The sequence below is a fragment of the Mustela erminea genome, chromosome 4, assembly GCF_009829155.1.
Source record: "Mustela erminea isolate mMusErm1 chromosome 4, mMusErm1.Pri, whole genome shotgun sequence".
NCBI classification, from domain to species: domain Eukaryota; kingdom Metazoa; phylum Chordata; class Mammalia; order Carnivora; family Mustelidae; genus Mustela; species Mustela erminea.
Genome location: NC_045617.1, coordinates 88,170,465 through 88,186,131, shown reverse-complemented (window position 1 = coordinate 88,186,131; position 15,667 = coordinate 88,170,465). Strand labels below are relative to the sequence as shown.

At 54.0% G+C, this 15,667-nt stretch overlaps 1 long non-coding RNA gene across 1 annotated transcript; it reads left to right on the top strand.

Annotated features, from left to right (window-relative positions):
• Positions 1-3,717: 3,717 nt before the first annotated feature.
• LOC116588604 lies at positions 3,718-6,568 on the top strand. The gene is made up of 3 exons (XR_004285020.1): positions 3,718-4,207; positions 4,890-4,984; positions 5,865-6,568. It is a non-coding gene; the product is annotated as an uncharacterized LOC116588604 (long non-coding RNA).
• The last annotated feature ends 9,099 nt before the right edge of the window (positions 6,569-15,667 follow it).

Sequence of the window (15,667 nt, the reverse complement as noted above, 5' to 3'; positions counted from 1 at the left end):
CTGTGAAGAACACGGTGGGAATGCCCATCAACCAAGATGGCTGACTTTGCACCTAGTGGGAATGTCCGGCTCTAAGAGGACAGGAAATGTGATCAAAGACCCCGCCCCACAGGGAAGGGACTTCCTAACTTCAGAGCTTCCTGATTGATTGAGCTTTAGGCCTCTTTGTAAACACCTGGGGGACACAGAAGGAGGGAACTCATTCGTTTACTGGTCAAAGCCAGACACCTTTATGTGTGTATGTAGATGTGTATGTATATTTCCAATGTCTAAGTCAAAATAACACTTGAACATTCTATGCCTTGATTTTTTCATCTGTAAAATGGGAATAATAGCAGTACCTACTTCATATGATTGTTGTGAAGATTAATAAATTAATATACAAAAAGCACTTAGAACACTGTCTGGCACTTGTACCATGTAAGGGTTAGCTATCATTGCTATTATTGTTATAGATATTCTATATAATTTAAAAATGTGCACTCCACCTGCCCATGAATGATTCCTCCCTGTAATTCCCCCCATCAGAAGGAGTTTATCCAGGCTTCTTTCCTAGATTCTCACCTGGCTTACTTCAGTTCTCAGTACCTCCCAGATCCCCTTCACAATGACCCCTCAATCCCACTTGGAGCGCCCCCAGCCTCAGTTCAGGCCACTGGCACCAAGGCAATTACCAGGGTTCTGGCAATCTGGGGGAAGTGAGGGGAATGTGCTAAAAATACACCCATTCCCCACAATCCTATAAGCCTTCAATTTACCTGCTTTTATAAAAAGATGCTTCCTTAGGTGTCACCGGTAGAAGGTATAATTACAGCCTGGGAATGTTAATTCCCTTGCTCCTGATATGCGGATCACTGCTCTGCGGGGCTCCTGTCCTCCTCGGAGCCTTGGGAGGGGAGATGGGCAGGCAGCCGGGAGGAAGTCAGAGGGTGGGAGGCTAGCAATGCCTGGCCTGGGGACCTGCAGGAACTCAGCGTCAAATCAGAGCATGCTGGCTGGAACAGTGTGTGTGTTTTGGGAAGGGTGCCCTCTCATACCTGGTGACTCTCAGGGACTCCTTGGGGACCTGGGGCTGGCGAGGTAGACACAGAGGACCGAAGTCCTGACAGCCTTGTGGAGAAGTGAGAACCCTGAGCTCCTCTGGCCTGCCTGTCTCCCTGCTCCCACCCTGTCCCCTTTCAGTCTGTTCTCAACACAATAGTCAGAGGAATCCTCAGAAAACCTGATGTAGAGTTCCTTATCTCACTTGCATCAACACAGAGTCCTCAAGGCTCTACCTGTCCCCCCTCCCTGCTGTATTTCTCTCCTCAGCCCTCAGCCTCACCTACCACTGTGTGTGTTTTACTTCTCTGTTTTGTTTTAGTGTATATCCCTCACTAAGACAAAAACTCTACGAGAACAAGGATCTTCCGTCTGTTTTGTTCCCAGGGCTCAGAACAGTGCCAGGCATAGTAGGAGCTCACTTAAAGTTCGTGCCTGAAAGTGCCTTTTCAGGAAGGATTCCTGAGCAGAAGGAAGAGCAAGTGCCAAGCAGAGGTTCAGGAGGGCCCCACACATTTGGGAAACATGGGTGGTTCTATATACTTGGTGCTCAAGGTGCTCATGGACAAGAGGAACAGAAGGGGTGCCTGGGTGACTCAGTCAGTTAAGCGGCTGCCTTCAGCTCAGGTCGTGATCTCAGGTTGCTGGGATCAAGCCCCATGGCAGGCTCTCTGCTCAGCGGGGAGTCTGCTTCTCTCTCTCCCTCAAACCACCCCCACCCCAAATAAATAAGTAAAATCTTAAAAAAGAAAAAAGAAAAGGGGAAGAGCAAGGACGGCATAGCATCTTTCTATGGAGAGGGAGAATAGGAGAGTTGCCATGATTATATTTGTGTTTCTGGAAGATCCTGGGGCCTGGGGAGTGGATTAGAGCTAAACAGGACTGGAGACAGGAGGACCAGGAAAGGAGGCTGCAGGAGGGAGAGCTTGAGATCCTGGACCAAAGCGGGGCTGGCGAGCCTGCTGGTGAGTTTTGAAGAGAGGCATGGGGTTCTGGAGTGGTAAGCAAGGGTGGGGAGCAGGCCTCCTCCCCCTTCACCGAACAGGTCTTTCTGTTCTCCAACCCCAGCCAGGCTGTCCCCAACTCTTTCCCTCTCAGTCATGGCTCAGCTGGATCCCTGCCTCTGGCTCCAGTTCCTCCATATCACACTGATGTCCTTTGAATGACATCATTGTTCCTCATTGGCCATTGTCGTCACTGCCTGTCCTGTTTCATCAGGGCTTTTCCTGTGAGCTTCTTTTCTTTTTTCCTAAAGACTTTATTTATTTATTTGAGAGACAGACACGGGTGCAGGGGGAGGGGAGGCAGAGGGAGAGGAGAAACGGGCTCCCGGTTGACAAGAGCTTGACATCCCAGGACCCTAAGATCATGACCCGAGCTGAAGGCAGACGCTTAACCGACTGAGCCACCCAGGTGCCCCTCTTATGAACTTGAGGGTAGGGATTGTGGCATGCCGATTGCAAGTCTGACAGAATTGCACAATGCTTTAGGGCCTGGCCCCCCCTTTTTTTTCTTTTTTTAAAGTAAGCTCTATGTCCAACACGGCAATGTGGGGTTTGCACTTACCACCCTGAGATCAAGAGCCTCATCCTCTACCAACTGGACCAGCGGAGCACCCCTAGAGCCCTGGACTTTTGCCTCCAGATGTATTGGATTTAAATCCTGACTCTCCCACTAATTGACTTTAGGTAAGTTACTTCCCCATCTGTAAAATGGGAATAAAAATATCACCTTGAAGGATTGTTCTAGGGATTAACTGAGTTAATGCTCCTAGTAGGGATTAACAAAATGTAAGGGGCTTTCCTCAGTTCCCACAGTGCCTTGTTTCTCTGTAAATATCTAGCTGATCCCATCAGGATGCTGACCCTCTGTGACTACAAGCACTTTGTGGGCAGGCAGGAGCTGAGCCCAAGGCAATCCCTTGACATAACCGCAGCTATTAAATAAACACGGGCTGAATGCTGCATGACTAAACACTTAATACATTGAATTCAACCAAAACTCAGATGCCAAAGAAGAGAGTCCTAATCAAGCCAAACTGACCATGGTTCTTCCCAGAAATTCCGGTGTCCTGGGGGAACTCAGTCAGAGGGACTTCTCTGGAAAATGGTGGACCGAGTTACCTGGAAGAGGCAAGGTAGGCGGAGCCCTTTTGTCACACCCTTCCCCAGAAAGGAGGAGAGGAGGTCTGAGCCTCAGCTCAGGCCCCGCCTCAGGCAGGGTGGGTACAGCCTGCGGAGAGACCTGAATCCCGAGGGAGGTGGCTCCCTGGCCCCCAGCCTGGCTCTGGATGGAGGATTCTGGGATCGGAGGCAGGGGTGAGGCTCGGCCTGCTGGGCCCTCCGGGGAGCTGGCAGGCCCAGCCACAGCGGAGCACTAGTCCCAAGGCTATATATACACAGGACCGGAATGTTTATTTTTCCTTATTGACTTTCTCCAAATAAACCCCTGGCCAGCAGAAAGGGGCTCCCAGCAGCAGCTGTTTACCCAGTGTTTGTGATAAAGAGGCTTCTCCATAGCAACAGGTGGCAATGGGCAGCTCTCCGAGAACACGGCAGGGCCTGCAGTGGGGCTGTGTTTACTCGGAGGGGAAGAAGCAGAGGCAGAGGGAGAAGGGAAGGAAGGGAGGGAGGAAAGGAGGGAGGAGGAAGCGCGAGAGGAAGGATGGGAGGAAGGATGGGAGGAAGGATGGGAGGAAGGACGTCAGACCAGGAGCCTGAGGGCTGGCAAGTGCACAGAAGGGGAGACCAGGAAGGAAGGCTCAGACAGAGTGTGGTGGGTCTGTCCTCGGGGACCCTTCCGCCTGTGAGCTGCCGGTGGGCCCGGAGGAGGGACGGGCTGGCAGGTGATGTGTAGAGGGAACTGTGGCCTTGCTGGGTGTGGGGCAGCTGTGAGCAGGAGCACCTTGCACAGGAGCCACAGAACGTGGGCTGGTGTGACCTAGGGAAAGTGTGAGTCCAAGTAATTGGCTCATTCAGTTGCTGTGTGTGTGTGTGTGTGTGTGTGTGTGTGCGCGCACGCGCACATACCGTGTTCTTCCTCGCTGGGTAAGGAGGCTGTGTTAATTTCCCAGCACTGCCGTATTACCGCAAACCTGGTGGTTTAGAACAACACGGATTTATTCTCCTAGAGTTCTGGAGACTGGACGGCTGAGATGAAGGTTGAGGTAAGCTTCAATCCTTCTGGAGGGCTCAGAGGGACGCAGCCCTCTTTCTGCCCCCGTCATCCCATGCCGTTGTCCCATGTGTGTCTCTGCGCCTATGAGTACATTTGGCTCCTGAAAGGGTGCCAGTCACCAGATTTAGGGCCAACCCTTATCCTACTCCAGCAGGACCTCGTCTTAACCAGACGTACGTCTGCAAAGTCCCTATTCCAAATAAGATCCTAGTCACGTGTACCAGGGGAGAGGACTCAAACCCCTCTTTAGGGAACACAAGTGCCCACCATGGGCAGGGACGGCTGTCAGTAAAGCTTGGGTGATGAATCCACACACAAGACTCTCGGGAAGCAGAAAGCTCCTCCGTGCACTCACCAGTCCCCCTCCTGTCCAAGAACAAGGTGGTGGTTCTGGGTCAGGAAGGAAGCCCAACTGTGTTGTTTGGATGGAGTCTTCAAAGAGAGGAAGAGGACTTGAAGCGTCGGGAGTGGTGCCTGTGTCCGTGTCTCACACCCTTAGTTGTGTGACCCTGGCAGGTTCCTTCTTCCCTCAGCGTTTCCATCTTCTCGCCTGTCCCGATAATATGCACCCTCCCCATGGGGGGTGGTGAGAATCGTAAGGCTCTTGGCATGATCCCTGGCATCTAGCAGGCACAGCTCTAAGCATGAGCCATTTTTATGATTTTTCACAGGCTCTGGCTTTTCCATCAGAAGCACATGAGACCTGCTTGGGAACGTCACCCCAGGGTGCTGGCCACTCCCGTAGACCACAGCCTCTGTTCCTGAGGTCAGCACAGGAACCCGGGTCCTGGGGGGCACAACTGGCTGTGGGTACAGCCCCGGTGGGGTCTGTCCCAGAGACATGGTGTGGGAGAGGGCCTCGGTAGGGGTCTTCTTGCTAGGGCAGGGCTCCCTGCCTCCGGCAGGCAGAGGCACCCCTTGGCTGCCCTCCAGTTCACCAGAGGAGGTTTAAGCCAGCACCCGAGTCCACGCAATCCTCCAGTGGCTGGAGGGTGTGAGGGGAGCTGGTGTAGACACACACACACTGCATAGACTTCCTCCTACAGATAACTACAAAGACTTGAACCACGTGGAAATGCATCTCCAGTCCCAGCAGTGCTAAGTTCTCACAGCACACGGAAACCCGAATTGATTAGCTCTTGTGCAAATCTTTCTTGAACACCTACTATGCTCTATGAACTCTTCTAGTCCCCAGAGAGACAGCAAGGGACAAATCATGGAGATTACCTTTTAGCTAGAGAGACAGTAAGAAGAACGAATGGGGAAATCATATCGTACATGAGAAGAACTTTAGTACTTTGGAGAAAAACGAAGGATAGAAAAGGGAGAGGAGTGTGAGGAGGCTGAAGTCTGAACCGGGCCCTTTCCTCCTTCTTGGGGTCCCCTCTCTCCCCTAGGGCCGGGGCCTGAGCCAGAGCCCCACAGCCCCAGGACTGCCACCCTCCCTGCACCGTGGTGTGGGCCAGGGACGGTGGCTAGAGGCGGACATTTGCCTGGTGGCTCCAGGCCTGGCTAATGGGGCAGAGCCTGTGTCACATGCCAGCAGCTGGCGTCCGCGTTGGGGCGGGCCAGCGCTCCCCCGAGATCTGTTGCTCTCTAACTACAGCGTGTCATCCTCCTCATTACTATTCTAATCCTCATTACAGGGAAATGTCCTCGCACTCAAACACAACAACCACGCAGTGCTGTTACACAGCCCCGTGGGGAGACAGGGCATTTTTCTGGAGCTGCCGGCGAGAACAGTCAGAGCAGCATGGGAGGAAGAGTTGATGCCTTCTGGAGCTTCTTGCTGGGGGTGCAGCCCTCCTCGGATGTCAACTTCTTCTCTCCTCTCTGTCCTCTGTTGTCGTCCTTTCCAATGAGAAGGCAGCTGAGTGTTTACTCCAGGCTTGCGCCTGCCGCTGGCTGAACCAGGAGGACTCGGAGCCCAGCCCTGCCCTTTGGTTCATTTGTCTCGGTAGCAAGGCACCTGCCACTGTGCTGGGCACATAGTAGGTACTCCATCAGTGCTGCAGGGTAAGGGCAAGCAGGGCAGGGGAGGAACAGGAAAGAATGCGGAGTTTGATGCAGATAGAGCATGGCTTCTTTCCCTAGGCCCCTTGGTAGGTGAGGCAGGACATGGGGAGGCTGAGATAGGCAGCTTCCCCATCCCCACTGCAAGGATCTGTGCTCTTCTGGAATCCTAGTCCTTGAAGTTCCACCATTGAGGAGTAATTCCCTTGTGCCAAACAGGACCTCATCCTCTGCCCACAGTTCTTATTTAAAAAGGCACTTGTTCTGGGGCAACTGGGTGGCTCAGTTGTTAGGTGTCTGACTTTCGCTCAGGTCATGATCCCAGGGTCCTGGGATCGAGCCCCGCATCTGGCTCCCTGCTCATTGGAAGGCCTGCTTCTCCCTCTCCCACTCTCCTCAAACACAACAACCACGCAGCGCTGTTACAGCTCTCTTCCTGTCTCTCTCTTTCTCTCTGTGTCAAACAAATAAATAAAATCTTAACAACAACAACAACAAAAAAAGCACATGTTCTCCCTGTGGAAGAGATTGAATGTGCTGACCCGTGGTTTGCTGTTGAATGACCTTGGGCAAGTCCTCGCACGTTTCTGGGTCTCTGTGCTCTGGTCTGTAAAATGGGGCTATGACACATGCCTGCCTTGAGTTTGTTGTGAGTGACCCTTTCTAAAGCACTTAACAAGGTACCTGGCACCTGGTGACCGTGTGTGCAGATGTTGTGCATCTGACCTGGTGCAGATGGTGTCCGTGTGTGAATCGGCGGCATTTCCCTAACAGGATACATCACGGGGGTGGACCAGTAAAGGAAGATCTTGCTCGACTGGTCATCTCCCCCAGGGCTGGCCTGAGACAAGAGAGGAGAGTCAAGGGAGTCAGAACCTCAGGCACCTGGGTGGGCTTGGGCCCGGGGACAGGGCACTGTGAAGACAAGGAACAGGGCCAGGGTTTGGGGACCCAAGACTGGGGAGAGGGGGGATGGGAAAAGAGAAATGAGAGGTAAGGCGCGGAGACAAGCAGGTTTACTTCCAGCCCCCAGCAAGCGATGAGCACAGGGGAGACAGCTAGAGAACAGAGCCCTCAGAAACTTTCCAGCGCATTCCTGCTAAAATTAGCCCCGTCTTGCATACGCAACTCTATATTTAAACCCATGGCCTGTCAGAGTCCCCGCTGTGCAGCCGGGTTTGGGGCCCAGTGCCGACACAGGGGGGCAGGCAGCAGCCCTGGGTGTAGGCAAGGTGACCAGGCCACGGGGTGAGGCCACCGGCCACCCACACCGGTGTGTGCAGAGTTGCACACATGTGTGCAGCATGTGAGGCCACCCCTTGTCCCGGCCTCACAGGACAGAATCCCAGCAGGGGTTCAAACACAGTCCCGTGTGCAGGCACGTGCAGAAGGGACAGGGGCAGACAGGTGGAAAGAACATGGAGAGGGAAGAGGGAGCGACTGGGGGACAGGGACAGCAGCAGAATGAATGAGGACAGAGGAGGGGTGGGTGGGTGGTAGGATCTCTCCTTGGGTTGGTCTCCTAGTCCAGCGGACCAAGGGGTTGTCCCAAAGGGGGCTCAGCCTCCTCTGACCACAGAGCCCCCCAGCTCTGCTCTGAGGGTGAGGGGGAGCCCAGGCTGCTCCCTCCTTCCCTGCCTGCCTTCCAGCCTTCTCCAGGGAGCACGCTGACTGATAAGAAGCCGTTTTACCTGAGGCCTGGTACATTAACTTTGACACTGAAAAGGGGATATTTTATTACCCAGGAATATTTCTGCATCTCTTCAGAGATCTTCTCGCTCAGCCTGCACCCCCAGCAGCCAGCCTCTTTAGACAATTAAAACCTACTCTGCCTTTAACCCTACTGTTCCAGCCCAGCTATGGGCTCCAAAGAGAGGATTTCATATGTGGGCAAGGGTCCCCTTTATCCTGTGCAGCTGACCCCTACTCCATGCCCTACTGGTGTGTGTGTGTGTATGGGTATACGCATGCGCGAGTCCACATGCTGTGTCCTACTGGTGTGTGTGCATGTGTGCATGTGTGGATGCGTGCGTGCGTGTGTGTGTACATGCACAAGTCCATATGCTGGGGGCAGGTGGGGTGACCCATGAGCCCCCCCCCCCCCCCACCCCCGCCAACCAGGCCCTTCCTTCAGCTCCAGCGTCTTCTGATCTCAGACTGGCCAGGGGCCCCAGGCAAACTGAGTCTGTGAGAAGCCAAACGGTGTGACTAGTCCAGGGTCACACATGGAGTGCACGAGTCATCTGGGCCTGAATCCCTGGTTCCTTACTTTTCAGGTATTTTCTGCCTTCTATGAACTAAGTCCTTATCACCCTTACTGTGTGCCGGGCTCTAACCTCTCCTTTGCCCTGAGACTCCACTCTGGCCTTGCAGTTATGTTGGCCAACAATCTGGTCTTCCTGTGGCTGTCTTGGTCTTAGTCCTGAATGTTCTGCATCCAAGTTAGCAGGGCTGGTCACCCTATTTCCGGATCAAAATGATTCTCCCTGTTTTATATATATCTGATCATAACAGCTAACATTTATTGACTTCTCTACTATTCTCCTAAGAATCTGACACAGATTCATTCATTTCATGCACGTAGTAACCCACTGAAGTAGATCCTATTATCCCCATTTCCCAGAAGGGAAAATCGAGGCACAGGGAGGTTAGCATGGAAAACCCAGCTGAGACGGGAGAGTCAGAACTGAAGCCTGCATACTTTCACCTCACAGGCAGGACTCTTAAGGCTTTGGATGACACAATTCTCTCTGGGGGTTGGGGGAGACTCCCACTGTGGTTGGTAGATAAGGCTGCCTCCTTGCTCAACCAGACTCTCTGCCGAGCAAAACCCTTGTCTCGCTAACCCTGGTGTCTGGTGCAGTGCCAGGCTTGTGGTACCACCATGAAGAACTTTGCTGATGGAATCCGGGCCAGCCTTCCTCTCCCTCACCTGACACCCACTCCTTCCCTTTGTCCCATGGCCTGGGCCTCTGGTCTTTGAAGCCATCTTCCTTGCTCCTAGCTGGTATCTTTTGGGCTCCTGAGTCCTTTATTCCAGATGTCTTGAAAGAAAACTACTTTCCTGTGAGCCAGCAAAGGTCAGGAGAAATCAGTGCATGTGTTCTGAGAGGTTCCAGACTCAGTCTTTGGCCCGAGGCCACCGCCGACACACCCTCTGCATGGTTCCAAGATGGGAGCCCCCAGGCTCCAGAAGCTGGACACCATGGGCAGCCTCTGGCTCCTGGGGCCTCTGCTTCAGTCACCCTGTTCCCTGCAGATGCAATCCCCAACAAGGGGTGTGGGGGGGTACAACTCATGCAGTTTACGGTTTCCAGAAACCCTTAGTGAAATTACAGCTTTAATTAAATACAGCTGGCTGTACGTTATACTCCATATAATTATCGTGTTATTATTATTATCACTTAGACAAAAGTTCAAACAAAGTTTATTGTAAATAGCATTTGACAGAAACAACTGGAAGAGCTGAGGGCTATTGGCCTGCCTGAGTGACAGAGAGGAGCGGCCTTTTGGGGTGCACAGGGGAGTGTGGGGACAGCGGGGGAGACAGAGCCTTGGGACGGAGTACAGCTAAGTAGCCATGTGACCTTGGACAAGTGCTTGTCCCATCTCCAGGCCTCGGTTCCCTGTGATGGAAACATTTTATTTACCTTCCAGCTAGGTGTCAGGTAGTGTTCCAGGCTCTGGAGCTTAGTGGCCAACCAAGAAAACAAATGCCTGCCCTCCTGGAGCTTACATTCTCATGGGAGGGAGACAGACAACAGAAATGAATATGTGAGTAAATGCATAATATATCACCAGGTGGTGTGAGGAATATATATGAGGTATATATGGGTATATATGAGGAGACATAAAGCAGAGAAGGAGCGAGCAAGAGGGATTAGAAGGACCCGGTGGGGCACTATTTCAAGAAAGTCACCCCCACAAGGGGTGACATTTGATTAGGGACCTGAATAAAATGTGGGGGAGCACTGGGAAACAAAGAAGGAAAAGCACACTCAGCAGAGGGAAGGGCACTAGCAAAGGCCCTGAGGCAGGAGACTATTTGGCAAATTTGAGGACAGGTGAGGAGACCAGAGTGCTGGGAGACAGCTGAGGAGAACAGGAGGGGCAGAACGGAGTGATAGGAGTCGAGGTCAGAAGGAGAGTGGGGCATGGAGCATGTGAGGTCTGACTGGCCTTAGAAGGGACTTTGGATTTTATTCAAAATATGAAGGGAAGCCACTGGGGGGTTAAGGGAAGGCAGGGGACATCATGATCTGATTGGGCTTTGATTCAGATTAGACTCGCCAAGCTTCCTTCCAACTCTGGCTCGCCCTGACTCTAAGGTCCATTACTGTGGAACAAACCACCCCAGAGCTCAGTTGCTTCAAATGAAAATTTATTTTTAGTTGTCCTGGTTCTGTGGGCTGATCGGGCTCAGCAGGGTGGTTCTTCCTTGGGGGTCTCTCTTGAGGTGTGATCAGGTGGCAGGTGGGACTGGGGTCACGGGAGGGCTGGTTCCGGGGGGATGTCCAGGCTGTCTTCTGCACTCACCTGACTAGCTGGGTGCTTGGTCAAGCATCTCTTTTCCCCCTCCTTGAGGCCATTCTGGGTGGCTCGCTTGGGCTTCCTTCCAACATGGTGGAATAAGGGTAGTTGGATTTCTTTCATGGTGCCTGACAGTGAACCTGTCAGACATCCAGGCAGAAAAACTTTTCCTGGCTAGCCCTGGGGTTCACACAGTGTCACTTCTGCCACCTTCTATTGGTTATCCTGGACTTCCCAAGATTTAATGTGAGAGAGGTCTGCAAGAGAGCATGAATGCAGGGAAGCATGGTTAATTAAGCTGCCATCTTTAGAAACAAGCTGCTGTAGTTTCTTACTGGAAGAGCCACAGAAATGGAAATAACAGTAGCTACTATTCATTGAGAGCTTTCTATAAAGCAGGCACTGCTCTGGTTTCCATATTTGAACTTATTTCATCCTCATATCAGCCCTAAGAGGAGGGTGCTATTGATAGCTCCATTTTACAGATGGGCAAGCTGAGGCACAGAGGGGCTAAGCATCTGGTGATAGGTCATACAGCTAATGAGTGGGGGAGCTGTGATTGAACCCAGGCTGTCTGGCTCCAGCCTTTGGTTCACTAGACTCTGGTTTTGTTGACAGTCTAGAGTGAGACATTCCACAGAGGGAATTACCCTGGTCTCCCCAGCTCCCCTTGCCCAGGGCATGGCAAGGGTCTGGCTCAGTTTGCTGAGATGCATGGCGAGGAACTTTTTGGAGACAGAATTTCTGAGTCTGCTGCCTGAACACATCCACGGACCTGGTGATGGTGCCTATCGTCATTTTGACTCCCACATTTGTGAACTGGAAGGCATCTTCACTATCAGGCCCAGATCGTATGGTGCAGACATGGGGATAGAGGCCCAGAAAGAGGCGGGGACTCACCTGAGATCACTGGGGTTGATCTGCAACACATCAGTGAGACTCACAGTCGAGATGTGGACCCATGACCGCACGCGGGGTCCTCACTTGAGGTCCGTGCACAGTGGAAACGGCGCAAGTGGGACAGCAGCCCCAGCACCTCTCTGCTTCAGACTCTGCCATGCGGTGCACATGACCCTGCGTGTGGGAGTCTTGGGGTGTTGAGCCAGAAGTGGGGGTGGGTGCTGAGCTCAGGCTCCAGGCAGAGAGGCAAGGGCCCTGGGATGGAGCACAGGGCACAGTGTACCAGGAATCAGAGGAGCATAGCCAAGTCCCAAAGTGAAATAGCCTCAGAGCCCCGGCAACATAGGGTGCCCTGGAGCCCCTTGATTTTCATGCCAGGGCATGGGGCTTCTGAAGATGGACTGGTGGCAGCTGGGAATCAAGAGCCCTGAGGATCAGGCATTTCAGAATTCTCTGGCTTCTGGTTCCATCCAGAGCAACTATAATGGGTGAGGGATGGGGGTGGGCTTGGGTGCCATGTTTTCCTTGGGGTTCTCCAACCTGTGGCTGGCTGGCTGTGGGGACAGGGCAGTCCATTCCCTGGCTTCTGCTGGGGGCCTGCTGTGCACCCTCCCTCCTGGGAGTCCCCAGGCCCATCACCTGGCTGGGAGCCTGGAGCAGGTTGCTAACTTCTGCTGACACTGGCAGGGCCAGCCGCTCCCAGCCTGATACCTCATGGCAGCCACACTTGCACAAATCCTTAATTGTTTAGTTTAAAGAATTGTGTTTTGACCGCGAGGGGATTTTGGCTGGAGCTCAAGAAGTGATAATGATATTTCGCTGCCAAAACGTCTCCTTGGCTCTGTGTGTGTTAATGTGCACTTTCAAGACGCTCCAATTAACTGCATCAGCTCTCGGGGAGAGAAAGGGAGAGGGAGAGGAAGCAGGCAGGAGAGAGAGGGGAAGGAGAACACCAGCGATCCCGAGAAGGCAGACAGCACTCCCCCCATCTTTTTATTAGCAAACAAATGGGGGGTGGATGACAAAGTTCTCGAAGACAAGTGCCTAGTGAGGTAGTGCTTCATGCTTTTGGCGGGGGTGGGGGGGGGACACAGGCTAAGCTCAGGGGAGGCCCCAAAGCTCGATGCCCCAGCCTGAGCTGAGGGTCCCTGGCCCCTGTTTCATTTGCCCCCAGTGCGGTCTCCTCTTCGTTCAATCGCGATCCTTCATGCTGGCCTCTGCCTCTGTAGGTCTGGTTTCCCCATTACTCCGAGGGAGAAGACGGAGCTGATGCACATCCCTCCTCTGATCACAGCCCTCACCTAGGCCTGCCACCATGCTGGCCCCCTCCCCTCCAGCCACGCTGAACACGCGCGTGTACTTTGACGGCAGACATCGCCATTGTGCTTTTGCTGTTCCTTCTACTTACAATGCTCTTCACCAAGACACCTGCTTGGCTACCTTCCCTACCTCCTTGAGGTTCAGACACAGATGTCACCTTCTCAGTGAGGCCGTATTCAAAATTGCAGTACATGCCCCATCACCTTCTACCCCCTTGCCAGCTTTGCCTCCAGTGTTTACCACCATCTAACACACAATTTATCGGGTTTTGTGTTCTATTAGCTGCCTCCACCACTGGCAGTTTGCCTTGGAGGGGTCAGAGTTTTGTGTTTTGCTCACTGCTATGTATTTCCAGCAAGTAGAACAGAGCCCAGCATATGGGAGGGGTTCAGTTGATACTTGTTGATTGATGACGGCAAGAAACAACTCGGTACTTATCGCCATGCCTCGTCCCAGCGAGGTTCCCTACATCGAATCCTAACACCAGCTCTCTGCGCACCCCTTGATTGAGGCCTGCCACTACACTAACCCCACCTGTAACATCTTAAATCTCTTTCCCCTCAGACCTCACTCTTACTCTCTTGCCCACCCCCATTCAAAAGCAGCCCTCATCCCTCCCTTCACCTCTGCTCTTATCCTGCCCCCACCATTCAGATCTTGACCCCTTCCTCCATCCAGCCCTTAACTAAATGTCCTCTGCCTTCTGGAAGCCTCTAGTTCCCCTGTGCTTTGAGATCCCTCAACTCCTCAGGCCTTGAAGGAGGACCTCCCACCAAAAATCCCACCAGGGGCCACACTGCCTGAAACCTGGAAGGGGGAAGAGGGTCCCGGCTCTGGGTTGCTTCCTCAAGACCACCCTCCCTGCATCCCGAGTTGTCAGAAGTGCTGTGGAGGGTCTGAGCACTGTCTCAGGTCAGGAGCGGCTGTGGGAGGGTCGTCCCCTATGACTGCACAGTCCCCTAGGGGTGAGAGAAGGAGGGGGAGGCAAGCCTGGCTCCCCATCTCTGTCTGCCCCAAACCAAGCCAGAAAATGACTTTTCCACATGCTGGGTGGTGAGCTTATAACAGCCTCCCCCATTCCCACTCACACATATACTCACACGGGGCTCCTGCTAAGAAGCTTCTAGAATCACAAACGCACTCCAAAGCTGCAGGGCATGTGGAAGCAAAGCTTTCTCTACAGCGACATCGACATCAGCCCCACGGGGGACGACCCCCACCCTCAACTCCGCTGCCCCAAAGTGGAAGACAGATGCGGCCCAGAGGCTGCCCGGTGGAAGAAGGAATGGGTGAGGGCTGAGGCCCCAGTGGGACCGGTCAGAATCCCCCTCCCCTCCCCGTCCCTCCTGCCCCTCCCCCCTCCCCTCTCTCCTGGAGGAGAGCCTCCAGGCCCCTTCCTCGCCACTGCCTTTCCCCCCTTCTCCAGTACCCCTCAGGCCTCCGAGGGAGGGTCAGCGCTGCCGGCTCAAGTTACAAGAAGTTGAAGACAGGAAGATTTAGCGAGGGAGCCGGGACCAGCACAGTGTGCTGTTTGTGGGCCTTTGAAACCGGAGGCTGAGCGGCGGGGGTGGGGAGCGGGCGGGAGGCCGCGGACACTCGGGTGAATTATCGCTCCGCTCGGGTTCTGACTTCCAAGGCTCTGGCCGCCCTCCCCCGGCCTCTGCTCCTGTTTCTCCAGGTGCTGGGGTGTTTTCCTACGTGTTAATTTGCCCCAGTTGACGCGTCCATTCTTGGCCCTGGCCCCCCAAGGGGAGACGAGCCGGCCCTGGGGTAGGTCACGCGGCGGGGGGTGGGGGGGCTTCGGGGTGGAGAGATCAGGGAGGTGCTCCCCAAATCTCGACCTGGGCCGAGAGCGACCAGAGATAGGGTGGGTGTTGGCTCGTAGACACTACACTGTGCTCCAGCCGGGCCGCCCCCGCTCCCCCCAGCCCCAGACAGGTCCTGATGGGCCTGCTCGTTCACAGCGACCCCTACTGGCACCTGCGCCCTTCGCAGCCACCTCCTTCGGGAAGCTCGCTAGGGCTTCCCCGCCCTGGAAAAGGGCCCTGTAGAGAAAGTGAGGCGCTTTTTGACTTCACCCATATCCTGACATCCTGTCACTTCATGTTCGCTAACACATCATGAGGGGGAATCTAGCTCTTCTGTCTGTGATTTTTAGAGACAGGGAAACCGAGGCTCTGAGTGGCTAAGAGGCTTGCCCAAGACCACAAAGCTACTGAGAAGCAAGGTCAGGATTCGAACTGAGGTTTTCTGAGTCTGGTGTCCATGACCTTTCCCTTCATGCATATGGGAGGAGGGTGTCTGAAAGACAGGGAGGGGACCACAGAGCCACTTTGGGGGTGGGGTGATAGACCCCCCCCCCCAGGCAGGGCAGGGGAGGCGTCCTGCAGCAGAACATTTAGGGGGGCCAGGGAGCGGCCTGACCTCTGTGGCCCATCGGTTCTGGCAGTCCTATCTCAGGCGGGCTGGGACCAGGGTCTGAAGTTGGAAGAAGAGTCTGTGGCCCCCCCTCAGCTGTGCCTGGAGGGGGCCTGGAGAGCACTCCACCTCCCACCGCCCCTACCCTACAGGCCTGAGGCCCAAGGAGGGGGGCCAGTTCCTGACAGGCCTAGGAGCTGGAGGCTATGGATTATAGTGGGACTTTTTCTATTGCTAAAGTACAAAGGGTCTCCTGGTGCTGGGCCCC